This window comes from Seriola dumerili, unplaced genomic scaffold (assembly GCF_002260705.1).
Source record: "Seriola dumerili isolate Sdu_G_001 unplaced genomic scaffold, Sdu_1.0 BDQW01000002.1, whole genome shotgun sequence".
Taxonomy (NCBI): domain Eukaryota; kingdom Metazoa; phylum Chordata; class Actinopteri; order Carangiformes; family Carangidae; genus Seriola; species Seriola dumerili.
In genome coordinates, this window is record NW_019174257.1 from 1,407,549 (window position 1) to 1,434,512 (window position 26,964).

A 26,964-nucleotide genomic window follows, 5' to 3' on the forward strand; every position below is an offset into this window, starting at 1 on the left:
CAGGCTGCTTCCACACACATATACACACACACTTCTCTCTTGATCTCCTCTTCTCTTCTATCTTTCTTTGGTTCAGTTTCTGCAGTTGTTTCTAATGAGAGTTAAATGAAAGCGTTTTCCTGAAGCTGCTGTTCTTAATTAGCCATTTAGTGCTCAGTGACACAGGGAACAGAAGAACATAAACACAGAGGGACAGCCAGACTGAATGCAGGAGTGTTACACTTTCTGTAAATAGTGCTCAATTGCCCCACCATGTCTTCTCTGTGCGAGTTCAAGCATCTTTGTTCATGTTCAGGAATAATGTGTGAGAAAGCAATTGCTCATTTATAATCTATTATAACACATAACATATTTTGCATTCATTTAAACTAAAAGAAAGTTACCAGAAATGACCAGATTTCTCACATGACTTCATTGTATTAAGGTCTTTGTGTCAGTTTTAAGTAGGACTGTATATCATTTGATGTTATGTGAAACAAGTACTTATATGATACCCTTATTATTATCACAACAGTACTTTTATCAAAACCTTACTTTGAGAAACAAAAGAGTTTTCATTCAACGAAAGAGGCTAAAGGTCTCAAAAGTTATGTCTAAACACAAGCAGCTGTACAGGAATGTTAATTAAATAAAACTCTAACTGGCAAAATTTGATCTAAGAAGAAGTAAAGATGATTACACATCCCAGATTTTATGTCAGTGTTTGCTACAGACACATTTTGGTTGGTACCAAAAAGTACTAAGGGTCTCTACTGAGCCATAGTTTTAAAATTCTGTCATAATTAAAAAACGTTTCTAAATTGATAACATCTAACCAGTATTATCTGCGACCATAAGACAGAGCAGATAAAGTGCTGGCCTGTAACAGACGTTCAGGAATATTAAGGTAGTCTATATATTGTAAACTGTAAATGTCTACATGCGCTTTCAGTGAGAACTGCCCGTAGAGTTAGAATTGGTATCGTGCACATTCAAATGCTTCATTAAATTTGATGCATTGCCGATCTGTGAAGCAACAACCTCTGCACATATAGTCACTGCTCTCAACACATGAGCCTCCATCTGGTCGAGAAGGCTTGTTGTTTTTCCTGTATGCCTACCGCATGCCAATCACCTGTGTAGATAACACAAGCACAAACTCACTCCCACACACACTCATTAAGTCTCTCTCCTGGTGGTGATCAACAATTGTGATGGGTGGAGTAGATGCCTAAAGGGCATACTAGCACGTTTGTTTCACTACGCCTAAAAATGGCCACAAAAAGCAACCAAATAATCGCAGTCTGGAGGCCTGGGGCCACTTGAACTTTGACACAGATGCTTTTCCAGTGAGAGGTGACTTGAGCTAGAAATGATATCCTTCGCCGTCTTCTCCCTCGCTGGAATTAACTTGGCTGCCTGGAAGTGGGAGCTTGTTTTACAGTTATCTAAATAACTTGTGAGAGGAAAACAAAGAACTGAACATGTACTACACATATATGGTAATATAGTATTTGGTTGTGTAACAGAAAACATAGGAAAGTGTCTGGCTTGTGAGACTGTAGACTTGCAGGACTATTGTCGAAAAGAGGTCACACTAGCATTGGAGTTAGGGCTGCGTGATTATAGTTAAACCGACTGTCCAACTTTTGGTATAGATTTTATAATCATAATCATAGCTTAATGTTGTTATACTACATGGATCTATGAATGCAAACTCCTGATTTTGCAGCTCCTTTCAGAAAATTGATTGTTTCCCAAAGTGAGAAGCGTCTTCCTTCTGTGCATTCAAACAGGAAAAATTACAGCACAAATACTTAAATGATAGTATTTGAATTGTTTCCAATTTACCTCTCTGTTCCGGCTCCTGAGCAAAATGAACTGCAATTGATGTGATTCTGATTGTGATACACTCTCTCACACAGACGAGAGAGCTGCGTACATTTGTTCCTGTCTTCCTCTCACTTATTGCTATAGACACAGGCAAGCTCTTCTTTGATGCTGTCCATTTGTGATAGTTAAAGCTTTTCCATGGTGGCTTGCCTTACATCAAGACACAGACACACTCACTCACTCACTGGTGTTTGAATTACCATGAATATATTATAAAGAACAGGGAGTGAGGGGAAGAGACAAAAACTGAAAGAGAGGGGAAGTGAAGAAGGAAGGATGGAAACAGACAGATGGAGAGGGAGAGGTAGTAATCGTGCTCTTGTGTTTTCCTTCCTGGCAGCTTGCATCCTTGTTAACAAATCCAAATTAACTTTGATAAGCTGGCATCAGCTATGTACGTGCGTGTGTGTGCATGCGTGCGTGCGTGCGTGCGTGCGTGCGTGGGCACGCCTGCGCCCCTCTACGTGTTCCATTCGTGCAGCGAGTGCAGTAGCAGGCAGGCAGTGCTAGCCGAGCGCCCCAGGGGATCTGGAAAAGTCTCTCTCCTCTCTCCTCCAGCTCATCAATGGACTGGCACTCCCACATCCTGCTCCATACACACACACACACACACACACACAAAGTGCACATGCGTTTATGCAAGTGCACATTCAGATAGACACATGCACAGCAAATACACACTTGCACACAGAGCCAAGTGGAGCACAAACGTACACACAAGGCTAAGTGGAGCACGCTGACACTGCTGCCCACTATTCTAACAGGGGATTGACTGTTAGTAGAAATGTAAGTAGCGTGTAGTGTGGAGAGGATGGGGTCTTCGGAGGATACCAACATGAGGCATTGCTTATCTGTTAATACCTCCTCATTCTCTGTATTTTTTAGAATACACATTTTAAATCATTTTACTTTAACATTTTACAGAGAAGTAGATATATGGAGAGAAACTGACATTAATTCCCAATGATGGTAATAGTTTGATTCCCGCTGTCCATGTGTGGTTTGGTGTGTGTTTCTCTCTGTGAGAATTCGTGTGTGAGCTGCGGAGGAAAGCATGTTGGCAGACGAGTGGTTGTTACAGCCTGAGCTGTGTGAAAGGACTTCCTCATTACTTCCTGCCTTTGTCCATAGCACTTCCTACTGCCGAGCTGTACAACTGGGCCCTGGGGGAAAGCTGGTGGTGGTGTGGGGGGTGTTATTTACATGTGAGAGAAAATGAAAGGGAAGAAAAGGTAGATGAATAGTTCACAGCTCTCCAGATCCACAACACCTCCAACAGAAATGCCAGGCTCTGACAGTGTTGCAAATGTTTATTTCATTAATCGTTTTGCATGCCTCCCGCAAGTGCAAACCCCCGGGCTGTGTACCAGTATTTGAGAAATTAGACTACAGGCAGTTTAGGCAAGAGGTGAGCTGTAAGGATTGCATAAGGTGTTTGTGTGTGATGGAGGAAAATAAAGCAACCCCTCTTCTAGTGGAGGGAAGGGGATTGTTTTCAGGTGTTTGCACAGATCAGATGACTGCCTGCTTTCAGTTTTGACATGAACACACACACAAACACACACACACACGGCATATTTTAGTTGTCAAACGGCTTATCCAAATCTTCAAATGCTAAAGTCTGCCGTTGTTTCATAAATAGATACTATAGCATTTCACAAAAACCTCCCCATCCCAGCCACAAGATCTCCCAATGATATAGTTCACATTGAAACTGTAATCAAACATAGTTAGATTGTACAGTACTTCCTGTATGCATGCGCAATGTTTTACTCTTAAGTTTCATTGCTCTTATTTCAAGATACACATGATATAAAAGCTGAAATCTGAAGCGTGGAGTAAATGGTTTGACAGGTGACATAAAGATTTTCAAATTTTTATGAGTAAGGTACATAATTAAATGAGAAGTGTTTATTATAACTATGCTTCCATAATCACATATTAGCCTGAGAGGAAGTGATGTTTAGTAACTCAATCAAAGCAGATACAGTCAGCGCTGGTGCTTCAGTGGAGCAGGGGAAGCTCTGCGTATGTTCATGCATGCATGATCTCAGAACCGCGTGTTAGGGGCTTAACATAGTCTGTAACCGCAGCTACTAGTATGTACTGTATTTGGAATATGTGATGCTTATGCTCCATCAAATACTTGGAATTTCATTTGTGACTTTGAGGTGGTACAAGGGCTCGGCTGAAGGGGTTGGGAGGCATGTTTGGACATTTGAGATTCAAAAGAATTTTGTTGTTACATCACCTTCTTGGGAAAGTGGTGTTTCCCACAGGTTGAGAAAGTGTTTATGGTGATGGGCGGGTTGTGGAGTTCATGCTTATCTGACACATCAGACTGAACAAATTATTATTATGCATTTATTATCCATTTATCATTTATTTCCTGCCGTCCTCATCTCACACACACTGGTTTGGTCAAGCCAAAAAAAAAAAAAAAAAGGCAAAGCAGTTATTACTTAAGACACGTGTGTTCTAAAGGAAGCCCTCAAAAGTCAGTGCTGGAAATCAACTTTGTGTTTCTAAACTTGCTTTTCCTGAAATGAACGTGTTTATCCTCATATGACCTCCCCATCCTTGAAGTTGCTTCCAAACCCAACTCTTTCCACGTAGTTATGTCCAGACTCAGCTCATTCACTTGACTGAATGTCATGTCCTTGGCTTTCAAGAAATTGCTCTTTTCCTCGAACCATTTAACAGATGCATGGTTGCATTATTGGGAGAATGTGAACCTGGGTTGACCCACCCAGGTCAGGGGTGAGCAAGTAGAGGAGGGGGTCAGAAACCAGTGGGCCATTTGCTGGCCATAACTTCAGGGTAGCACTTGAACTCACACATGCGCGCACACACACACACACACACACACACACACACTTACACACACACACACACACACACACGCACACACACACACACACACACACAGATTCCAGGAGGGTTTACAGAGACAGGAAGTGCCAATGTGGAATGTGGACAGGTGTGTGTGTTCATAATGTTTTTGTCTAGCAGTAGGGAAACATGGGGAAAAATAATGTTTCTTCTTATTTCTTCCTTTTCTTCATTACCATACTTATTTCTCTAGGATAATGTAAATCAAACAGTGTTAATCTTCTGTGTGATTTAAGTATCTGCTAGCTGCTGAGCAGTCTGTCATGAAGTTTTGATGAGCGTCAATTTTTATTGTTATATAATGTTGTAGTAAGGTATCTGATAAGAAAATATAATATGTCATCTCATAAGGAAATGGTGTCACAAAGTATTTTTAATACAGAAACTAGTTCCGTCTGAATGTCACTGTTTTGCTGCATGGCTCAGTGGCTGTGTCACCCCTACATTGTCGGCATCAGAACACATAGCATAGACGCTTTCCTCTGACCTGCGCCTTGAACTACTTGTTGCTTTTTTTTTTTTTTTTTTTTTTTTTTTTGAGACTTGTAGTATTACACAAGAACTAGTAGAAGATATCTGTAGAATCTCTAGTGGAAGAAATCTGATAAGAGTTTACACAGAAACATAACAATGTATGACATGGGTAATATTCATAAAAGAATAATGAAACTAGTAAGATAAATAGTTGGATTAATCTTGGTGCCAACCAGTGGTGTGTGTGTGTGTGTGTGTGTGTGTGTGTGTGTGTGTGTGTGTGTGTGTGTGTGTGTGTGTGTGTGTGTGTGTGTGTGTGTGTTTATATTTAAGGATATGACACAGGATATGAAGATATGCACCCTGGTTTAAGTAATGGACCAGGGCACAAGGTCAGAGGATGAGGTTGTGAATGTTGAAACCAACAGTGTTAAGTTTCATCTCAGGTCACGCTTCCCTAAATTGAGGCGTTTTCTTAATCTGTAGTTCATTTTTGATCATCTTAAAACAAAAGGCTACTTTTTTTTTGCTGAATATTAATAAAAATAAAACATTAGGCCTATAAACTCCTTTGACTGCTTATGCAATCTCCACTCTCTTCCTTGATATCTTAATATATATATTTGTAAGACAGATCTCTTTGCCTAAATGCATCACCTGATGATACCAGAGTAGTGACACAGTTATAAGACTGCAGTAAAAATGGCTGCTGCTGTTCCACGGTCGTCTCTGTCTCCTCTACTGTACAGTGTCAGTATTGAACAGTAGAAGAAAATTGTAGCACAGGACAAGACTGCAGTCATCATTGTAGTATGTATTCCCTGCACTTTACATCTCCCCCCACTACGTTCTGATGGCCCCGCTGCCCTCATGAGGAATGAATGCAGTTTATAATTTTACCGACATGTATGGGAAGTCTAGCCGTCTAGCCATGCGTGGAAAAGCCTGGAAAAAGCGTCAGATGCCGCGAAAACAGTCTGATGAAAAAGAGAAGAAATGGTTTTTCCCTGTCTTTCTTTTTCTCTCCCCGTTTCTCTTCCCTGCTTCTGTTGCTCCACCTTATGTGAAAGATCCTCCTTCTGCACTCCCTCCCTTCTCCTTTTTTTTTTTTTCTCTCTCTGTCCCTCTGTTCCTTTGCTTTGTGTGCTCTCTCTCCCTCTCTCCCCCTCTTCCTTCCCCTTCCATGCTGTGGTATGCAGACATGCAGGAATTTCTGGGCCTCAAAATGATAGACCAAACTTGTCAGCCCTGGCTCCTGTTACTAAAGATGGCCGCCTTGGCAGTGTGTGTGCCTGTGATTGGTGCATGTCTGAATTACTCCCCATGTGATTGGTCATGACATGTTTGTCCACAGCTCATGTGTTGTTGGCAAAAGCCTGAATTTTAGATTTTTTTTGTTTGTGTAAGAAGCACTTTCCATCTGTAATTTGTGACTGCTTAGTGCCTCTAACTCTTTCTTTCCTCTCCTTTCTCTCCTGCACACGTTCTGTGTGTGGCCTCAGACACATTTGTGTTATTACATGATGGTGTGTTTGTGTCTTCTCGTCTGTTTGAATGGGGGGTGTGTTTCTCAGAGCCACTCTCCACCCAACTAAGGGAAAGTGTAAAAGAGAGAAATGCATTACAGAAGAAGATGAAGACAGCTGCTCAAAGAAAAGCAGCAGCTAACGATTATTTTGTATATTGATTAATATGCCGATTACTTTCCTTATTCATTTATTAATCATTTGATCTTAAATATCAGAAAATAGTGAAAAATACATTCAGTTTACTATCATGTAAGAGAAAAAAAGAGCAGAAAATTCATACAAATGAGAATCTGGAGCAAAAATTTGTCATTTTTACCTCAAGAGATGAATTTAGAGTTATGCAGTGATGACTCTCTATAGGAATCTATCTGTATTATAGATTTTGATGAGCATATAGGGACTCACACACATCATACTGAGGTTTTTACAAATATTATTTTTTGATATAGTCTGGTTAGTCAAATGCAGTTTGTGTCATTTAATCATCTGCTTAATAACAGTCTTGATATATATCAACGGTTTACAATAGTTAAACAAAGGCTCTTTCTGATGTCATGGCATAGGTGCTGTTCAGACCAGTAAGTGAAATGTTACTACATTCCTTCAAACATGGTAAGTTTATTATGGTATTATTGTAAGTCTTAAAAATAATAGAAAAAGTGCACCCAATTTTTAGAGTAGTACACTTAATTTACTTTGGTTGTTGCTGCAACGCAGATGCAACTGGTATCGACAAGGAAAGAACAGAAGACATGTATGAAAATGTCCCTGTGAGTTAAAAGAATTAACCCGAAGTCTAAACGAAAAATCTGCAGCACTTCAAAAGAAAAACTAAAGTAAGATTAAGTACATGTTAAGTGATGCACTGAGAGAGCAGTGATGATGAAAATGAAAGTGTCTGAGATGACAACTACAAAACACATTATGTGTAGACGAAGCCTTTAGATTAACTTCTCATCATATGGTAGAGTGCAGCAGAGTGTGATTAGATAACTTGGCATGTAATGAAATATGTAGATAAATTAGAATATTATTATTTTAGAAGGAACTCTGCAGGCCTTTCCAATATGAGCAAGCTGCACGCAAATTCAAACACCCTCTTCTGTTATTTGTGCCTCCTAATATATATTGGAGATAACACTGACTAGGGACCATAGCCTGTCCTTAATATAGACTATGAGCTAATGAGCTAGCCCCTTACGACTCGTGCGTTTGTGTGTGAATCACCAGAATGACGTCCAACCCAGCTAATACTTAGGATGCCATGGCTGTTGCCTCCTCTCTCCAGTGTCGGGTGGCCAGGGCCTTGTGATAGCATTGTTGCAACTAAAAAAGTTCTGCTCTGGTGCTCTGCTCGCAGCCTGTCAGCCAGACATACTGCACTCTGCTGTCTGTTCTACACACACGACATAGATGACTCTCGCAACTATGTTTTGCTGGTACTTTGGATGACATTTGGTGCACCTGTGTTTCTGTGTGCGCACTCTGTATACCATATATCATCTGACTGCTCCTTGTGCGATTTCTATCTTGACATAGAGTGGAATGAGGATTTTTTTTTTTTCATGAGGAATTTGGTTGTCATGTGCTGTCGGTTTTCCTCTTTTAGTTTGCTTGTGTGTTCTGGACCAACATCTGACCTACACAACTCAGAATTTGGGTTAATGAGATCAACTGGACCCACAATATTTCTGGTGTGTGGACAGCAAGCATGTGACCCAGTACAATTTATATCAATCACGCGGGATGGGGCCGTGGACATTAGCAGACGCACAACACCACCACCGGTCCATCCTCAGGTCTCTAGCAAACTAACCCAGTGCACAAACCACCATTTTGGACCTGCTGTTTCCACTCAGGGTGGCTGCTTCTGAAATAAGAAGCCAAGGAAAAAAAAACCCTCCCAAGTGAATTCTTGTCTTATCGTAAGATTTACTTTTTATACTTGTTTGTGTATTGTATTGGATTTTGGATGTGAGTGGGAAACTTAGAAAACAGGTTAGGCTTCTGACACGTCTGGTAACAAATGGCTTTGCTTGTCACCCACATAAAAATATAAGCTGCCGGGAGCAATGCTGGCGTATGTCCCCCTTATCGCCCACCATCTCTCTCTCTGCCGCCTGGCTCGACCAATCCAGGCAGAGTTTGGAAGGAGAGGGGCGCCCCTCTGGCCAATTCCACTAAACTAATTGGTTGCAAGGGCTTGTGGGTAGAGGGGAGTCTGGGAGCAGAGGTGAATATCTTAGTGTGAGTGTGCCTGTGCAGACATGTGCACATGGAGGTAGGCTTAGAGTTGGGTCCTATTAAGTGTGTTTGTGTGTTTATCCCTCACTTCCTACCAGAGCAGGAATGGTAACACCAAGGGAGGAACTGGGCGTGGCTCCTATTAGTGGAAGTGCGATGCTTGCTGGAGGGGTTAACATTAGCAGAAGGGGGGGGGGGGGGTCAACATTAACAAAAGGATGTTGGTAGCAATGGCAGGGATAGGACCACAAAAAATGTAGGTGCTGATAGTTGTTATTTGTCTCTAATTTATAGTTTTTCATGTACACTGAGCAAATTTAGAAATATATAAAGCTTATCACATTTCCTTTTTGTTGAGACCATGTCAGTGAAGTGTTGATTCAACTCCATGGTCATTCTGGAGAACATTTGAGGTGTTTGCATTGAAAGGTAATTCCAAAAACAGGCCTCATTCAGACAGAGAAAATGACCATAGAGTTTAATATATTACTGAATCAGGACTAATGTTTGAATGAATAGATCAGTAATTGAGTGTGGGAGTGAATTTTTTAAATCAAAACATAAACATCCAGCCGCCTGCCCTTAATGGTTCTGTTAATGTTGTTCAAAGTCAGTGCTCAGCTGTGTGTGTGTGTGTGTGTGTGTGTGTGTGTGTGTGTGTGTGTGTGTGTAGGGGTGCCTCTTGTATGTGTTACCCCCTCTGCAGAGTGGATAGCAGTGATGGAGAGAGGGATGCAGAGAACAGCTTGGATGACAAACTCAGCTCCCCGTTCTCTTTGAAGGGACGTATGTCTGTAGGAGGAACTGTCTGGAGCTCCATAAGTCCACACTGTGGACAGTGTGTGCACGTGTAGATTGAGACAGATGCTCCAGTCTCATCGTCTCATGTGTACCACTGACAGAGATAAATGTGCCGATAGCACTTTCCTCGACTGCAGAAAAATAGCCGTGGTGATGCATGGTGCTCCTCGTCTGTGGTTGCTGATTGGATGACCGTATCGCCCCTAGTTGCTTATTGGCCAAGTTTGTTAGATCTTTTACTGTGATTGCTGTTGGTGGTTTGATTAAAGCGGTAGTCTTACTCTATGTATATATACCTATATTACTCCGTATTTCTATTTTGTTTTAACATAAATGTCAAATGTAATGGTTTATCTTCTGTCTCCAGATTATATTCATTTGCTATTTCTGACTTAAGTGACTTCATAATCAGGCAGGGATAGTCGTGAGTAAGAGTTTGATCAATCAAGAATATATTAACCATGAGTAAAGCATCCCAAGGTCATCAATTTCCTATGTGTTAGTTTCTGCAGCGGTTAGACTTATGCTGATTATTGATCATTAACGTGGCTGCCAATCAGTTAATGAAACTGCTTAAAATTTACATCCCTAATTCCATTGAAGGTGATTAATTTAAGCAGTCCCAGTGAATAGCAATGCCCTCTTTTATTCATGTCAAAGACCAAACAGGGTGAAAATAACAGAAATCTAATATGCAAGACACCTAATTAAAACAAAATAGTAGTTTGATTTCCTGCTTTGTGAATCATAATATTTGCTGTATACACACCACTGTCAACAGGTCCCTCTGTGAACGCTTCTTTATTCCAGGAGCCGACCATGGCCGCTGATAGCATCAATCACCAATACCTGTTTACTGTCTCCTGTTAACCGCTCTTCCCCTGACCGCCCAGACTCCCCATTCTGCGCTGATTTAATTTAGTCCTCATTCTACTTTTTAAAATCTTATTACAAAGACACACACACACACGTGGCTGTTTACCTCTGCCCATCCAATGTTCTGTGGCAGGGGATCACATCTGTTATACAGTGGTGTTGTGGTGTCAAAGCAAGTATCATATTTTGAAGCTAACCACAGAAACTTCGGCACAGTAAAAACTCATTGAGCAGTTTGTTTCTGCTTGTTTGCTGTTTAGTGATTTCAGCAAGTAAAAACAATAGAAAGACCAACCTGTCTCACATACCTGCTTCATCAGGTTTTCTCATTAATCTCATCATTAAGCACACTTGAGATATATAGGAAACCCACCTGTTATTGTGTGACTATGCAAGTGTGTTAATGCCACTGCTCCACAATCTGTTCCCTACTCATCACACGTGAATGTTTGTTTTTTTTTACTCTCCCTCTCACACACACACACAACGGCAGCATTTCTTGGAATAACAGTTGTACAGTAGCCAGCTGAGCTGCATTCACACAGAGCGGGGAGAAGCAAAGAGATAAAGGGCTAAAACCGGCTGACACTAGGCAGAATGCAAATAGGACGCGATGATGTCAGTTGTTTACAGCGGTTCTACAGCAGTTTTCAACTACATCCTCAGTTTCGCACGTTGACCATGCACGGTCCAGGCATATACTAGGTTTTTCACCTAGTCTTGTTGAATGTCGCTCTGGTGTGAGCGTCACAGGTTGTTATCTCGTGGCACTCAGAAATGAACTGCAAACTAGTGTTTTTGTTGGAGACAGGAAAGCAAGATATTTAAATTGCAGTGGTGAATTTTGGGAGCATTTTATTTACTGTCTTTGTTATTTATCCACGTTTTATTAGCAGCAGCGGAGGTAAAACCTGCCACGAGGCACAGGTAGTGTCAGTTTTTTCTTTCTCCCTGTTTACCTCTGGCGGCTGTGTTTCAGTGAAAGGCTTTTCTCTTTGTGTGCCACCCACCCACTCCCCCAGGCTGCTGGCCTCTGTTGACAACACCTGCGCCCCCAAGGATAAGCTGTGCCTCTTCAGTCCCCTGACACCCTTTTCCCCTTCCTAATGTATGTGTTGTGTTCCTTATTCTTTTGTCCTATACCCTGGTGTACATGTATTATGTATGTGCATACCCGCATACACACACATACACACATATGGCCATACGATATAAATGAGTAGTCCTTTGTGTTTGGATCCTTCTTCTCCAGCAGTCACCCCGCTGTGTAAATCCTTCAGCCGGGGTTTGCTTTTCAGTCAGGCCCCTGAAGAACGCCATGTGCCTGAGCCTGGCGTGTATCTGAGGCTGGCCAAGGATTCAGCTCCTCTCTACTCTCTGCCTCAAATGTCTACATTTTGCCCAAGCTGCAGCTATAACAGCTTGTGATTGTTTTCAGAATAAAACGGCGTCTCATCCATTGTAGTGCACGCTGCCAGAGACGTAATGGATCTAAGTATGCATCAAACACCAAGACGAGCACTTCTAAACTTGTTGCTGGCTGGTGGAACCTGCAGCAATATAGGTTTTTGTTTGTTTACTTGCCGTTTATGTTATTATCAAATTTGGACTGTAGACACCAGAGTGCAGGATCAAGTCAATTATAGCTACAAAACATCCAAAGGCACTTGAAGCCTTGAGCGCAACTCTTTGTTATAGGTCACTGTTCAGTAAAGCAGGCAGCAGCGTGTTATGTCCCAACAGAGGAGATTATGTGGTTTGTATTTCTGATATATCTGAATTCTTGGTAATAGTTTGTAGACTGTTGTTTGGATTTTAAGAGGCAAACATGTTTTGAGTAGAGCTACAGATTTTATTATCTTGAGATCTGAAAAAGTGCATGTGCATGTTCATCCCCGAGGAACTGGAATCAGCAGACGGAGGATTTAAATATTTTGATTCTGTAATATTGTTATTCTACATTATGATTTTAATAGCACTGAACAATGAAGGGCAGCCGATTCATTCTTTCATTTATCTTCTATATTATAAGTAAAGTATCTAATAAACGAGTTATTTAAAGTGTTAAACTGTAGCATACATGTTTCTTAATCACCAGAACAGACCATTCAAGTGCATGTTTTTTGTTTTTTTTCTCTCACAGGGTTTTCCCCAGGTCTTAGCTGCTGTCTGGGTTATGGGGGTGGTGGTGGGTGGGGTTTCAAATTATTCAAAGGAAATTTTAAGTTATTTTAAGTTATTTTTTGTTGTTGTTGTTTTCAACCATAATCCTTACCATGTGTGTGAAAGAAAACACTTATTGTACTGAAAGTCGCAATCAAATCAAAGCTAGCCTGTTACCTAACCCTGACTGTAGGTTAGTATAAGTTATGGTAACAAAGGCTCTTTACTGCATTTTGGAACAGCGTTTTTCTTTTGAAAAATATGTGTATGAAAAAAATACTTTGACTTGAGCTTCAGAAAAAGAGTTACATATGAACATAGCATAACTTTGTTTAGCTACCAAGCCATGGTAGATACTAACGTTAGTTTAATCCAAGTGTCTTTAACGTCAACTAACTAGCTCCGCTGGCTAACCTAACTGAATTCAGTACATGAATATCTCTAGGCTACATTAGTTCCATCTTCTCGGTTTATGCTATTACTGTTGTTAACAGCAACAAGAATTATTCTCTAGCAAAAAAAACAAACAATGTTTCTGCCTCATTTATTCTTTGTTGAGGCGTACCATATCAATGGTTGTAATTACATTAATTTTACTAATTAATTGCTGGTACAGAGAAATATCCAATCAGCTCTTTGATTAGCTTGGTGATGACCACCTGTCACACGAACGTTCATCCAAACAACAGGTCATTCCTGTTGCCAGCTTACCTTTATGTTTGAGATCAAACCACCTCTCTGTTCATTTTTTTCTCTGTTTTGTCAGTGTATAGAACTCTGACCGATGTTTTTTATGCTGCCGAAATTCCTTTTTACGTTCATTTGGCTTACCGCGCTCCACAAAAACACGTAGGCGCAGCAGCTCAGCCTCTCAATGGAAGGGAAAACCTTTCATTTAACTTTCGAGGATGCAGTGCCAGACACAGATGCATGTTGGGTTCCATCACTGCAGTGCTTAACTTTCTCAGGACGGAGTTTGTAAACAGTCTTAGTTGCTTTTGCTACGTATGTGAAATCCAAGATAAAATAAAATGTTGTGCATGTGCAGAAGCTCTCTTTCGTTTCTCCTCTGGGGCTTACAGTGAAAGAACAGCTCCTCCTTCTTACTCACAGTCTCACACTTGGCAGCTTCGCAGACAGAAACAGGCAGTGAAAGACAGAGAAGTGAGAAACTGAGGTTGGCACTAATTTCGAATTAAACCTACTGAATTACTGTCATATCCTTTTTAAATTCCTATACTCAGTCTTTTCAGTTCATGCAGTGTTGTCTATAAATTAGTGTCGGGTATCAAAATGCTGATATACAGCTTTCATCATGAGAGAAGGAATAATCATGCCCGGTTTTATTTGTGTCAAAGCTCAGTTATTTTTGTATGTATTTTATGCAACACAGGTTAGAGCACAGATTAACTGGAATAGTTTGGTTGTGTGGTGCATTCATGTGCTGAAGAGAAAGTCAAACCTGGAAAACACTGAGTAAACATAGGCATGTCAAGACAATTATTAATGTAATCACACATTATATTCAAACCAACTAATAAAAAGGCTACTTTAAATATATCTTGAATAATTATTATTTCTGTGGAAGTATAAACATATTCAGAATGTGAATTCTAACTGAAATTTAACTCCAATCTCTAATGGCCCTCCTCAGGTAAATGATGTGTCCACCGTTTAATCTTGTTTTTGAGGAGACGCCCCACGAATTCCTGTACCAGGAGAGAAAAACAAGCCTGGGGGAGGGGTGTTTGTCAAAGCGAAATGATCAGAGTCAGTGAGTGAGTGAGGGATAGGAGGACAGAAACGGAGAGCTCTTTACCCTGGATTGTTGAATCCATGCTGTCTGTTATTTTGCTAATTGTTTCCCTCGTAGGGCCACGTGCCTGCACCCTCCGCAGTGTCCCTATCCTTTATGTATCGTCCTCAGTCTTGTCCATAGCGCCGAGGCTTTTCTCTGGCTCTCCCTTTCGGCTCCTTCCCTCCTTCCCACTCCATGAGCTTCACCCTTCTGCCCCCCACCCCCCCCACCCTCCTTCCATCAACCGCTCACTTCTCCTGGGCATCTGTATCACTGCATTGGGTTGCGTATCGCACTCTGTTTTCACATGCTGCATCAGCATTGCCCTCTGTTCCTCCCTCCCGTCTTCACTGTGGGCATGTGAGGGCACAGTATGTGACCAGAGTGACCGTAGCATCGGTTCATGGCCTGTCACTATAGATTCTGTTACATCAAAGGTGTAAGATTTGTGTCTGTTGAGTTATGTTTTGTTAGTATTTTATTTTATTTTGTGGCTTGCAGTGGTCTGTACCTCCCATACAAAATTCTTGTCATTGGCACGTGAATGCATGCTCATGCACATACACAAACACATGCACATAATCTCCCTTCATTCTCTGCTCGGCAGTTAATAGTGTGTGCTTATGGCAAATCTCTTTAGTCTGGCAGTTATTGGAACTAAGATTTTAATTAGGGGAGGTTTTAGAGCAGCCCGCGCCGTATTAGCATTACAACAGGGGCATGTTTGAGGGGTGGACTGGCAGGCAGACAGTGAGCCATCATCAGACATATCAGTCAGCAGATATATTAGTCTTGTCAAAAAAAGAGCAGAGATCACAGTATAAACTGCATAGTATGAATACTATTTCTACATAGTCTAGACCAGGAAGTGATGTTTCATGTGGGATTTGAGGACTTTGCAAGGATTTTGACTACCTGATCACACGCTTCGTTGCTAGAAATACCTTCAGCTGTTGATGGGAGGTGTTGGGATGATTGATTGAATCGTGTCAGCGCCTGTTGCATTGGTCTGGATTATTAGAGTTTGATCTAAAATGGAGTTCACTTGGAAACGTCCACATCTGGCTTCTGCTTTGGTCTGCAGCTCCTGAGCTATCCCTAACAGAATGAAGCCTAAATGGCTCATTTTAGTTATAGTCTTATTTTGCTACAGAAGCTTAGGTATACTCTTGTTCTGGGGTCAGTTGTTTACAATTAAACAAAATAGGATGGTTGTTTCAGACAGATTTTTTTGTTAAAATCACAGTGAGTGTGACTTATAAAAACCAAATGAGGCCATTTTACAAGTAATGTCAGTTAGCTGCATTTTCTTTCTTCATTTTCTAATTTAAACTCAGTAACTCAAGAACAATCTCAAATTTGATTAATTTTGTTAGGCTGATTAAAGTTTGATACGTTTTCTGAAAACATTTTGGTATGTATAACATTTGTTTTTCAGTGAAGAAACCCTTGTAACCAGCTGAACCCAATGTTCTTTTCCAGTCCTTGGTTTTCCCACCAACATGTCCCGTTCAGGACAAAAACAAACGTGGGATGTGATCAGATAGATGGACGACCAAAAAGTAGAGCAAACAGAAGCAAGGCATCTCCCAATTTTCCTCAAATTCCTTTGACGCATTTGAGCCTGAAACTGAGTTTACACTGTTTTGCTTATGACTAACACTCTCCATAATCAGTCCCTGCGCACCGACTCAGGAGACCCCTGGCTAGTCTTCTCAGCTGTTTTTCTTGGCCACTCATTCTGCTGATGGAAAGATGGCTCTCATTGAGGTCAAACCGAGGCTTCGACAACTTGAAGTGAGGTTGTGAGGGATGATGGTGAATTGATAACCACAGTTCCATGACTTCTGTTTTTGTGGGCGAAGATATTATGATCACCATGTTTTAGACTTTATAACCCAAGCACATTTCATGACCAAGGGCCCTTGAAACCCATGCCAAAGTATTAGACAATGAATTATTTTTGTCAAAGTCTGAAGGGTTTTTCAACTCCTCAAGGATGTTGTGTACCTGACATGTACTCTTTTAACATGCAGATTGATGGGAAAATATGACGGTCAGAAAGATGAGACGGTCACAGTAAGAAGATGTCAGTTTATCACTAACACTTTTTAAAATGTCCACAGCCTAAAATGTTCATATACGTAAGCAATTCAAGTAGATAATAATAACTTATTAATCCAGTTTGAGTCAGGGCTGGCAACTGTAATGTTGTTCTCCAGTCTTGAGGTCAGAGGTCGAGGGGCAGGAAGGGAGGGCCACTTGTCTCAGAACAAAAGAACGATGCTGGAACCTCACGTGTCTGAGACATGTGACCTGTGTACTGTATTTTTGGTGTGTTTTGGACATAAGATGAGTGAATGTGTGTATGTGACCCCTTGTGACAAGCCTGTTTCTTGTAGTTATGATGGAGAGTTTCCCTCCTTCCTCCCAGAATAAATAGCCTTCCTGAGGCATTGTGGGATATGAATGGCAAGAGGAGACGGGCAGGATGGGAGTGCTTGTATTAGTCTGATACAAAGAGCAGTGAGGGCACTTAAAATGACATCTGGCCACATTTTGAAAAGATACATGTTCCTAACTGAGTTACTCAGAATACAACTAACATGGAAGCTTCAAATTGGATATTTCTGTGATTTAATTAATTTCTTTTCGGCACCTGTGTTTTTCTCTTTGTACAAAATCAGTTTGTGCCTTTTGAGTCCTCCACACAATATTCCAACATTTGGGAGGTTGATCATCTGTTCTGAAAGTTCACAAATGACATCTGTGCTGTTAGGTATTGTGTTTTTCTCTTGCCATCAGTTGCTCTGCTCCGTGTGCATGATTGCACGTGTGTGCGCGCATATGTGTATTTGTGTGTGCCTGTCTGTGTACCGTAGCTCTGCTTAGTGCTATGCTGTGAATATGAAATAGGGCAGCTAGCATCTGCACTGCAGCCATCCCGCTCTGGCCCCCACACTGTGCCTACTGCTCAGTGCAGCTGGCCAGCCTGCAGAAGCACAGGAGCATGGAGCTTTTGTGTGTGTGTGTGTGTGTGTGTGTGTGTGTGTGTGTGTGTGTGTGTGTGTGTGTGTGTGTGTGTGTGTGTGTGGTGGTGTGTGTGTGTGTGTGTGTGTGTGTAAGGAAGGGGTTAAGTTTACTTGTGTCTGTGTTGTTGTTTATGTGGGTTAATCTCTTGTTTCTTCTGGTGCTTTTGGTTTCTGAGACTGTTTGTGTTTACCTGTACTAGATTGATTTCTTCTGTCTCTGCATGTATGTTTGTCTTCACATTTGCCCGTATGCTTGTTGATAGATCTTTAACTGCCCCTGTGTGTCTGTATTGTTAGCCTCTCTTTTATCTATGAGCCAGTTCTGTTTATACACAAATGTAACCCAGTAAAGATTCCAAAAACTTGGGCTGACCTTTCATTTTGTCTCCAAGCAAAGATATTCCAAGTAGGGCTGCAGCTAACAACTATTTTTATTATTGACTTATCTGATGATTACTTTGTCGATTAATTGATTAAATGTTTAGTCTAAAAAATCACAGTTCACTATTATACAAAGCAAAGTAAAGCATGGGGTTCACATTTTAGAAGATGTAAACTAATTTACTGGAGGGATTATTTAAACTATAAATCAAATATCAAAATTGTTGCACATTAATTTTCTGTGAGTCAACTCATTAATTAATTGATTACTCATTTAAGATCTAAATCCCGTGGTGCCTGGGTCTAGTCTTCTCAGGACTACTCCAGCATGGCTTGTTAGAAGATGCGCGGCACCCTCAGCAAATTCTTTGTCCAGTCGTAAGGGCTGGCTGAACTCAAAGCCCCTGAAACACAAGAAAGGCAGGGAAGAGGGAGAGAAGCAGAGGTAGTGGTGGGAGGAGAGGAGAGGAGAGAGAGATGGAGTAAGGAAAGAGGAAAAGAGAAAGAGATGGAATCTGTGACAATCAGCCCTTTTGATAAACATTTCTCTGTGTCAACTGAGGACACAGAGAGAGCGAGAGCAATTTGAGTTCTCTCTTTGCCTTTCTCTCCCTCTCTCTTTCTGTGGCTAATATGAGGAGATAATGGGCCATTGAGGCAGAAAGAGAAGGCTTAAAAACACCTTAGTCATGACTGGGCCGCCACTCAGTGCCACTGATTAAATTACCCAGATGAAACAGGGTATTTATCTAAGCACAACTACAATCCATAAAACTGCACTTAGTAGTGCCCAGTTAAAGATGTCAGATAACTGTCTGCACTTCTTTGTGGCAGCTTGTGTTTTTTGTGTGTATAGAGCTGGAATGCTGGAGACATTGGAAATAGTGTTAGGTGTCCTTTAATTTATTCAAGCATTTAATTTCCGATGTGACATGATAGATGTTGGAACTGCAGTCGGGTTTTGAGTCAGAGCTTTTCTCTTTGGCCAACTGCTGCAACAGTGCAGGGGAGAAGTCTGGAGGAGTCCATGTTTGAGTAAGAAAAATATTCAGAGATGATTGTCTTGAACCAATCTCAGGGTAAAGCTGATCGCCCAGCGGATTTACTGGCTTGAGTTTGATCGATTATGAGGGACAGAGAGGGTGGCTGCTGGTCAAATTGCAGGGGACTGAACTTGTAAGTGATCATCCAGCAGGAGCAGAAATTGTATCAAACATCATTTGAGTCAAACTGAAATGATACTGGAACGGCTGACACCAATTTTCTCCCACTCTGGTCCACATTGTTTGATGCATGTGTCTCTTAAGGCATGGCACAGACTCAATGAATCACTGACCTGATATCAGCCCAGACATGGTGCTGGGTCTCTTCGACAGGCTAAAGTTTTATGAAGAGGTGTGTGTGGGTTTGTGTGGGTTTGTGTGGGTGTGTGTGGGTGTGTGTGGGTGTGTGAATGAGTGATCCTCGGTGGTTGTGATGTGAAGGAAAATCATGAGGCCGGTGATGCAGGTGTCTCACTCTCTAGATGGATGTTCACTTGCTGCTTCTCTTTATCACCTTCCCACTGTCACCAAACTGTCCAGTCAGCAAAACCTGCCGGACCTCTCCCTGTGTGTGCGTGTGTGTGTGTGTGCGTGCCTGTACGTGTGTTTGTGTATGAGAAAGACTGTTTGTTGATCTCAGTTATGTCAGTTATGACTACTTCTGGCTTTTGTGTGTGTGTGTGTGTGTGTGTGTGTGGGTGGGAGAGAGGGAGTGAGAAACAGAGAATTTGTGTTGACTGCAGCAGTGTCTGCATAAACGTGTGTTTATGGTCCTAGCGTGTCTTTGTTTCTGTGTGTGTATTTCATGTTTGCATGTGGATGTCAGAAAAAGTGCAGCCAGCAGCAAATGCTGCGGCTGGTGGCAGTGTGACAAAATTAAGGATGTGGCACGGAGGAGGGAAGAGAAGGAGGATAGAGGGGTAAGGAGGAGGGGTGAAGGCACAAATATGGCAATGAACAGAGGGATGTAACAGAAGAGGGGTTAGGAAGGAGGGATGAGGATGGATGAGTGCGGAGGGTACTAACCATGGATGTGTTGGAGGACAGAAGAATAAGGGAGTGGCGAGGAGGGCCATCAGTGGGACGTATTGATTAGCTCCGTCCTGAGTGTCTGTAATGAGATCTAGTGGCTGTGGCTTTCTGGAGGAGCAGATTTGTCACCTGGGGCTAGAGACTAGGGCTGGGTGGGACAGAAGAAGAAGGGAAACAGGCAAAGGAGGGTCAAGAGGAGAAGGGGAGGAGACAACAGAGGGGAATTAGTCGGGGAGAGGAGAGAAAAGTGCAGATCTTAAAGGGATAGAGAGATGAAAAGAATGTGGCTTTATGATAAAAAGAAAATACACAAATGATGACTAGAGGGGAATCTAAGAAAATGCCTGTTGGGTGCATGCAGCTAATTACTGCAGACAGTCTATGTCTGGACTCATCTCCATGGTAACAAGATGGGCCAGCAGGGCTGGCCAGCACACAGGAAGACACAGACAACGAAATCAATGAACAGACAGACAATGCAGAGAGCAAAACCATGCTCATTAAGCCAGATTCACCCTTTCATTTTGTTGTCTACATGTTAGTGTGTGTTCATGGTCCTTCAGTTCATGCTCGCCTGTTGACCCTACACTGAGATTTACCTAGTATTTATTGCTACGGCAGCTGTTGATAAAGAGCTAACCTTACATACTGTATAACAGAAGATTGACTGGACGGGGCGACAGCAGGCCCGACATCAGAGAAGACTGCTGCGATCAGAATGGTTCGATCCAATCATCAGTCAGGAAAATTTGGCCTCTCTGAGTGGATGACAAAGGTCTCTGCTCCCTCATGAATTGTCCTTGAGCAAAGCAAGAAAGCTCCAATTGCTCTGATTGAGCTTTTTAGTGGCCAATAGCAGCAGCAGAATGTAATTACACTTGGAAGCAGTTAAATGAGTGTGAAGCAAGACACTGCTGATAAAAACTATACGTGCTTATTTCACCGTGGACATACTGAGACACTCTGTTTTGCTCATAACAGCGTGGTAACGGGTGTAACTTGTTGTGACATTGGCCTGACGTCATTTTATTGACTGTTGGCAGCAAAGACGGACATATTAGAGCCTTCTTGCCAACATGAACAGGCCTTCTGTATTTAATATGGGGAGGGGGGGTTGACAAAGTGCTAATGTTTATGTAAGTGAACAACTAGACATGTTGTGGCAGGTATGCAGAGATATGGAAGGGGTGTGAGTGTGCGCATATGTGTGACGGAGAGAAAAAAGATCCTCTCCGTACTCCGTGATTATCTTGATGAATTATAATGGAAGCGGTGACACAGAGAACTCGTAAGCAAACAAAAATCAACAAAACGAGTTGGTGATAGGGTTGGTCGATGTGTTGAAATTTTTCCAACTGGTCACGTCAGCCCACAGGTGTGTGCTGCGCATGCACTCGCGCATGACATTTTTCACCAAATCCAATCATTGAAGAGCTTTTTTGTGGCAAAGAACACTTAATGCTAAATTATTTTGGTTTTGAACTGGACACAACCAGCAAACAGAAGAACCTAAACGAAGCAATTTGCAAGAGCATTTGCGAATACGCCATCCTGATGTGCTATCACTGAAGGTTTGGTGTAATACTAAAAAGGAGTAGAGACCGCTGCATGAACTGTGTGTGTGTGTGTGTTTGTGTGTGAGAGAGACAAGCCCTGTTCTCTTTCAGCCTGTTCCAACCATCAGTAACCCAATATAGTCTGGGTCATTTAGCCAATAGGACACACACACTCACACACACACAGATACTTTGAAACAATGGAAACTCTCTTGTCTGGGTGCTCTGCCTTTGCTTTCCTTACTGTCACTTATTTTTATATAAGATTTTATACAGGAGGTTTCAGATTTATCGTTCAGTATGCTGTTAGTTTTGTACTTAAACTGTACATTCATTATTGTCTAACATGGATAAATGACTATTACATTAAGGTGCCTATGAATGTGTGCAAATTATCCTAAAATGTTTGTGTTTGTCTAAACTACCTCTCAGTCCTGTGTGGTGCATCACATCCACCTTGAGCTTAGCTTGGCAAAAACAAACTTAATGTTTTCAAATGTTGATTGACAGAGTGTTTTATGGTTGACTGTGTCTTAGTTTCCACCTGCAATATATACAATGTGGTTGTGCCATTGTCTCTCAGTGACATGAAACAGACATGAACATCTTGGCATGGATAACCACCCAATCTCATTACTGAGTGATGTGTGTGTGTTGTTCAGAGATGAGTCCCTGCACGTAGCTGGTCTGCGTTAGACCTTGTGGACATGCATAAATGTCTTGTCCAAACATTAACCATTTTGGATTCAGGCTTCATTGTGTGAGTCACACACACTCTGTAAAGAGACACCACAGAGTGTCATGGTCGTCATTGTCTTGGTGACAGCTACACAGAATTATATAAATAGTGCTGATAGAAAGGGGGGGGGGGGGGATACTTCTGACTGTTGAGTCCTTACTGTTATCTGTGTATTTACTTATTAGTTGTGATGGCCTCACACAGTTTTGTAACAGCAGGCAAATATCGTGATATTTGCAAGTACACATGAGTAAACTCGTAGACGCCTCTCAGGTTCCTGTGTTTGGAAAGTTGCTTGCATAATGGCTGCTCTTTATCTGTGTGTCAATAACCCTGAGAGGGAGTGGCTGTTGCAGAGGGAAGGGAAGGGTATGACTGTCTACTTCTCTTTTCATCCTCTAATACAGGTTGGAAAATATACACATATTCAGAATTGCAAATAAAATCTATAAAAATATTTTGTTGTGACCGCACTTGAACTTTGAGTGCAGTAAAAGTGTAGTGTAATAAGTCACATACTTTCCAACTGCTGCCGGATTTCTTTTTCTTTCTTTCTTCCTTTCTTTCTTTCTTTCTTTCTTTCTTTCTTTCTTTCTTTCTTTCTTTCTGATTTCTTTCTTTCTGATTTCTATCTTTCTCAGACTCTGTCCAGCCAACTGTGAACCCAAACAAAGTAATATTTTAAGTCTTACTTAACAACTATTCGTCCACCTAATGCTGTGAATTGTGCCTTTTGAAATATAGTAGACAGCACAACTTCAAATACTCCAGCAATGTATCGAGTGCGCGGTCGTTGCTATCTACACAGAACAAACAGAATCACAGCACTCGCATATAAATAATCCTCTTGCATAATGTGTGGCAAATAATGAACACGTTGCAGCTATAGGCCATCATCTGCGTAAACAACAGTAGTGGATCTGACAATTTTTATAGTTTGGATAAAAGAACGTAGCTTAGGATTTATAAAACTCCCAACTGACAAAGAGAATACATGATTGCCTAATGAGATACATGTGTGAATGAATCACTCAGAAGCAACACCCCCAAAGGGGGAGATGTGGTCGCGATAGCAGCATCACACGATGACAGACGGCTAAACTAAAAGAACAATACAGACACCAAGAGCTGCTACTAAAGAAAGACCCAAAGGACACTAGTAAATAAAGATGTGTATACATCATACAATTACAACAATACTCTCTATGATGTACTGTACGTACGTTCATATGACCTCAACAGAGGAAAATGTGATTTTGGAAATAATCTATGCTTAAAAATGTCCCAATGTGATTAAAGGGCTCAAACTGCTATATATCTACTGGATAGTTCACCAGAGCCTTATCGTGTTACCATTACTCTCTCCTCCTCTACATCACTTTTTATGTTTGGCTTCAATGTTTTCCTCCCATCTTTCTCCCTCACTGTCGCTTCAGCTCACCTTATTCCCCCTCTACTCTCCCTCCTCTGTTACTCTCCTGTTGGCCATTGCAGTGAACACAAACAGACCTTTGCCTTAGCGTGTGTGCTTGTATTTGTGTTTGTGTGCTCTCGCTTGCATGTATATTGACGCCTCTGATGACAGTATCGCTCTCCTTCCTCGCGATCAGTGTGTTGTTGTTTACACTCTTTCCCCTCCTCCGTCTCTCCCCTTTACTCTCTCAGGGCGAATGTCTTACATCAGATCACTCGAAACGTTTATAGCAAAGCTTTTGAAGCTTAGGACTCCCACTGTGGCCAAATATAGTAAACGTGAATCCAGCAGCTGTGTGTGCATGTGTATGTGTAAGAGGGTTGATGAGTGTGTGCGTGCATGTGTTCTCCTGAGTAAATGGCTCTGGGGTAAAAACGTGTTTGTTATTGTTCCGAGCACTTCGCCTGTAGACAACACTGCCAATTAAAGGGGAGGTTTTATGTGTTAAGAGCAGGAAGTGTTACCGTGTGTGGCTGCACGCTATTGGCTGCCCAGCTTCTCCCATGTTCCTTCCCTGGGGACTGAGCAGCCAGGGCTCTTTACTGCCATGGCCAAATGAAAGGTAAACACAGCACACCTTTGATCAGGCTTTGCATTTAAAACCCTTACTGGAAGTGTGCGCGTGTGTGCATGTGTGCGTGTGTGCGTGTGTGTGTGTGTGTGTGTGTGTGTGTGTGTGTGCGTGTGCGTGTCTGGAGGGAAGCTGCAAGCAAATTATTGAATGACACAGTGAGGTTTACATGTGTGTATGTGTGTTTAGTTTAATGAGAGATAAACTCTCCAGGACGCTACCGCCTCCTCCTCTTGTTGTTGAAGCATGAGTGAAATCATCCCTCCATCCATGCCTCCTTCCCTCCATCCCCCCATCCAGCCAGCATGAAAACAAAACAAGGCGTTGTATGAATGAAAGTGGGAGGGGCTGAGTGGCCTAGAAAGGCAGGCAGGCAGATAGCTAGATAGATAGTGGTGCAGGGCAGGGTGAGGCTGTGGCGGAGAGGAGGGATAGAGAAGAGGACAGTGGAGTAGGAGGAGGAGGGGATGAATGAATGAGTGAGCTGACTGGAGCATGTTTGGCACAGCAGCTAGCTTGTGTAGCCCAGCGCTAGTGTGAGCAGAATGGGGAATAATGCTGCTGCAGTAGTTGTGTTATTCTGCTGTAGTACTCCCTTCTGAATCCCTTCTGTGCTCGGATCAGATAGAAACAGGAGAGGAAAAGGGGTAAATATACCTTGTAAGAATTTAAAAAAAATAACTGAAAAATAAAATAAAATAGCAGGGTGCTACATTGATTTATTGCACATTTGTATCATCATAACAGGGCGATGTAAACAACTGTTATTCATGACCATGTATTGAATGGATTTGATGTAAAGCTGATTTACTAGATCCACCTATCTCTGTTTTGGCCATGCTCCTGTCTTAAGCTGGTTGTAATTCACCCAACGCAGCAGCAGTAGATCCATCTTCCCTGGCATGCTGGCTCCTTAGCTGCGTCTGCCCCCTGTCTGCCCCAGCAAGGCCAGGGTTAACCCTGGGCGTCTCTCCTCCCAACATGGAAGAGGCCATTGAATGGCTGCCTCCCCCAGCCAGCAAACACATTGGCTGAAGCTGAGGGTGGATCTGGGGCTGGAGCGGCACTCCGGCATGGATCCTAGGCAGGAGCTGGATCGGGGAGCTGTCTCAGCCCTCCCTGCTCAGCTATGTGATGCCTTGGTCACAGCATGTACACACACAGCAGACAGAGGAGAGGGGGAGGGCTAGGAGAGAGCTATGCATTTTTCTCTGTGGGTCAGAAACAACTGTGTGCAGTGGTGGGTTTACTAGCTCATAGTAAAGAAAATGCAGTGGAGCGACCCCTGCATGAACTACCCCAGAAGGTCAGAGATGACGTTTTTTCTACATTAGTCATTCTCCCTCTTTGCGATTTTGACCTCCTGTCCTTTTTGTCATTGTTCTTTCTTTTAACCTCATTATTCCACCCCTCCTGCCACAACCCTATTTGTCCTCTCTGCTTTTACTCAGGCAGCACAATGGGCAGCCCTTCCATGCAGGAGAAAGGGGGGGGGGTCCTAGTTGTATCCTTGGCAGTGAGAGCTCATGTGATGTCCTCACATAGGTGGCATCTCAGGAAGGTTGGCATACTGTGCCTCCATTGCATTTTTCATCTATTTAACAGTTTGATGCACTGATCTAAACAGTATTTCTACCATTATTTTAGCTGTTAGGTAGCTTTGCAGTTCTACTGTCTGATTTTAGCTTTGTTTATAGTAAGAATAACTCAGATATCATGTAAGTTATGTTCCCAAATGCAGACTCCCTTCCCTTCCTTGATGCTGCTCTCACCTATAAAGGACCCAAAGCAGGGTCACGTAATCTAAGAAATGTTTGTAGCTTGTTATTTGACCTAGATCTGCTTCTTGCCCTGACGCTTTTTGGTTCAGTTAGCACATGATATCAAAGCTGACAGTATAGTGAGAAACATGGTGAGGGACGGCCATTAACACACAGGGTCATGAACAGGAAACCCAGTCGGAGATCAGATATGGCCTAAATATTTAACAGTTTTTTCTAGTGTATTCCAAAATAAATGAAAGGAGTAGATGTCTGAAACACTGATTGTTGGTTTGGTGTTTTTAGTTTAGTTTAGTTTCCTGATTGAAAATCGAGACTCTATTCTTATGTTGTCATCTAAAGGTGTGAGTCACTGATATTTTACCTGCCAATATATCACTTTAGACATCTTGCTGGTTCTTTACCTGCCAAAGTGGATGACAGTAGACTAAAAATGGACTTAAAGCTACAGTAAATACTGGCCAACCCTGACTAATGGTGAGTCCCTATCCTGTTTGCACCCTTCATTGTGTGCCTGTTATAAGGTGAGATCTAATGAGTCTCCACTGGCTCACAGACAAGGCAATAACAGCTAGTTTATTAGATCATTACAGTGCACGGGTCAAACTTGACTGCTAATCCAATCACAACTGACCAAATGCTGTTTCCCAATAGGTCAGATGAAACCTGACGTAAGCCAATGAGCAATTTGGAAAAGGCCGAGCTG

General features: G+C 42.0%; 1 protein-coding gene across 1 annotated transcript in view; it reads left to right on the top strand.

Moving 5' to 3' along the window:
- Positions 1–26,964, top strand: part of LOC111237924 (insulin receptor-like) — a 79,828-nt gene that overhangs the window by 33,378 nt on the left and 19,486 nt on the right. The gene's annotated exons all lie outside the window — the stretch shown is intronic.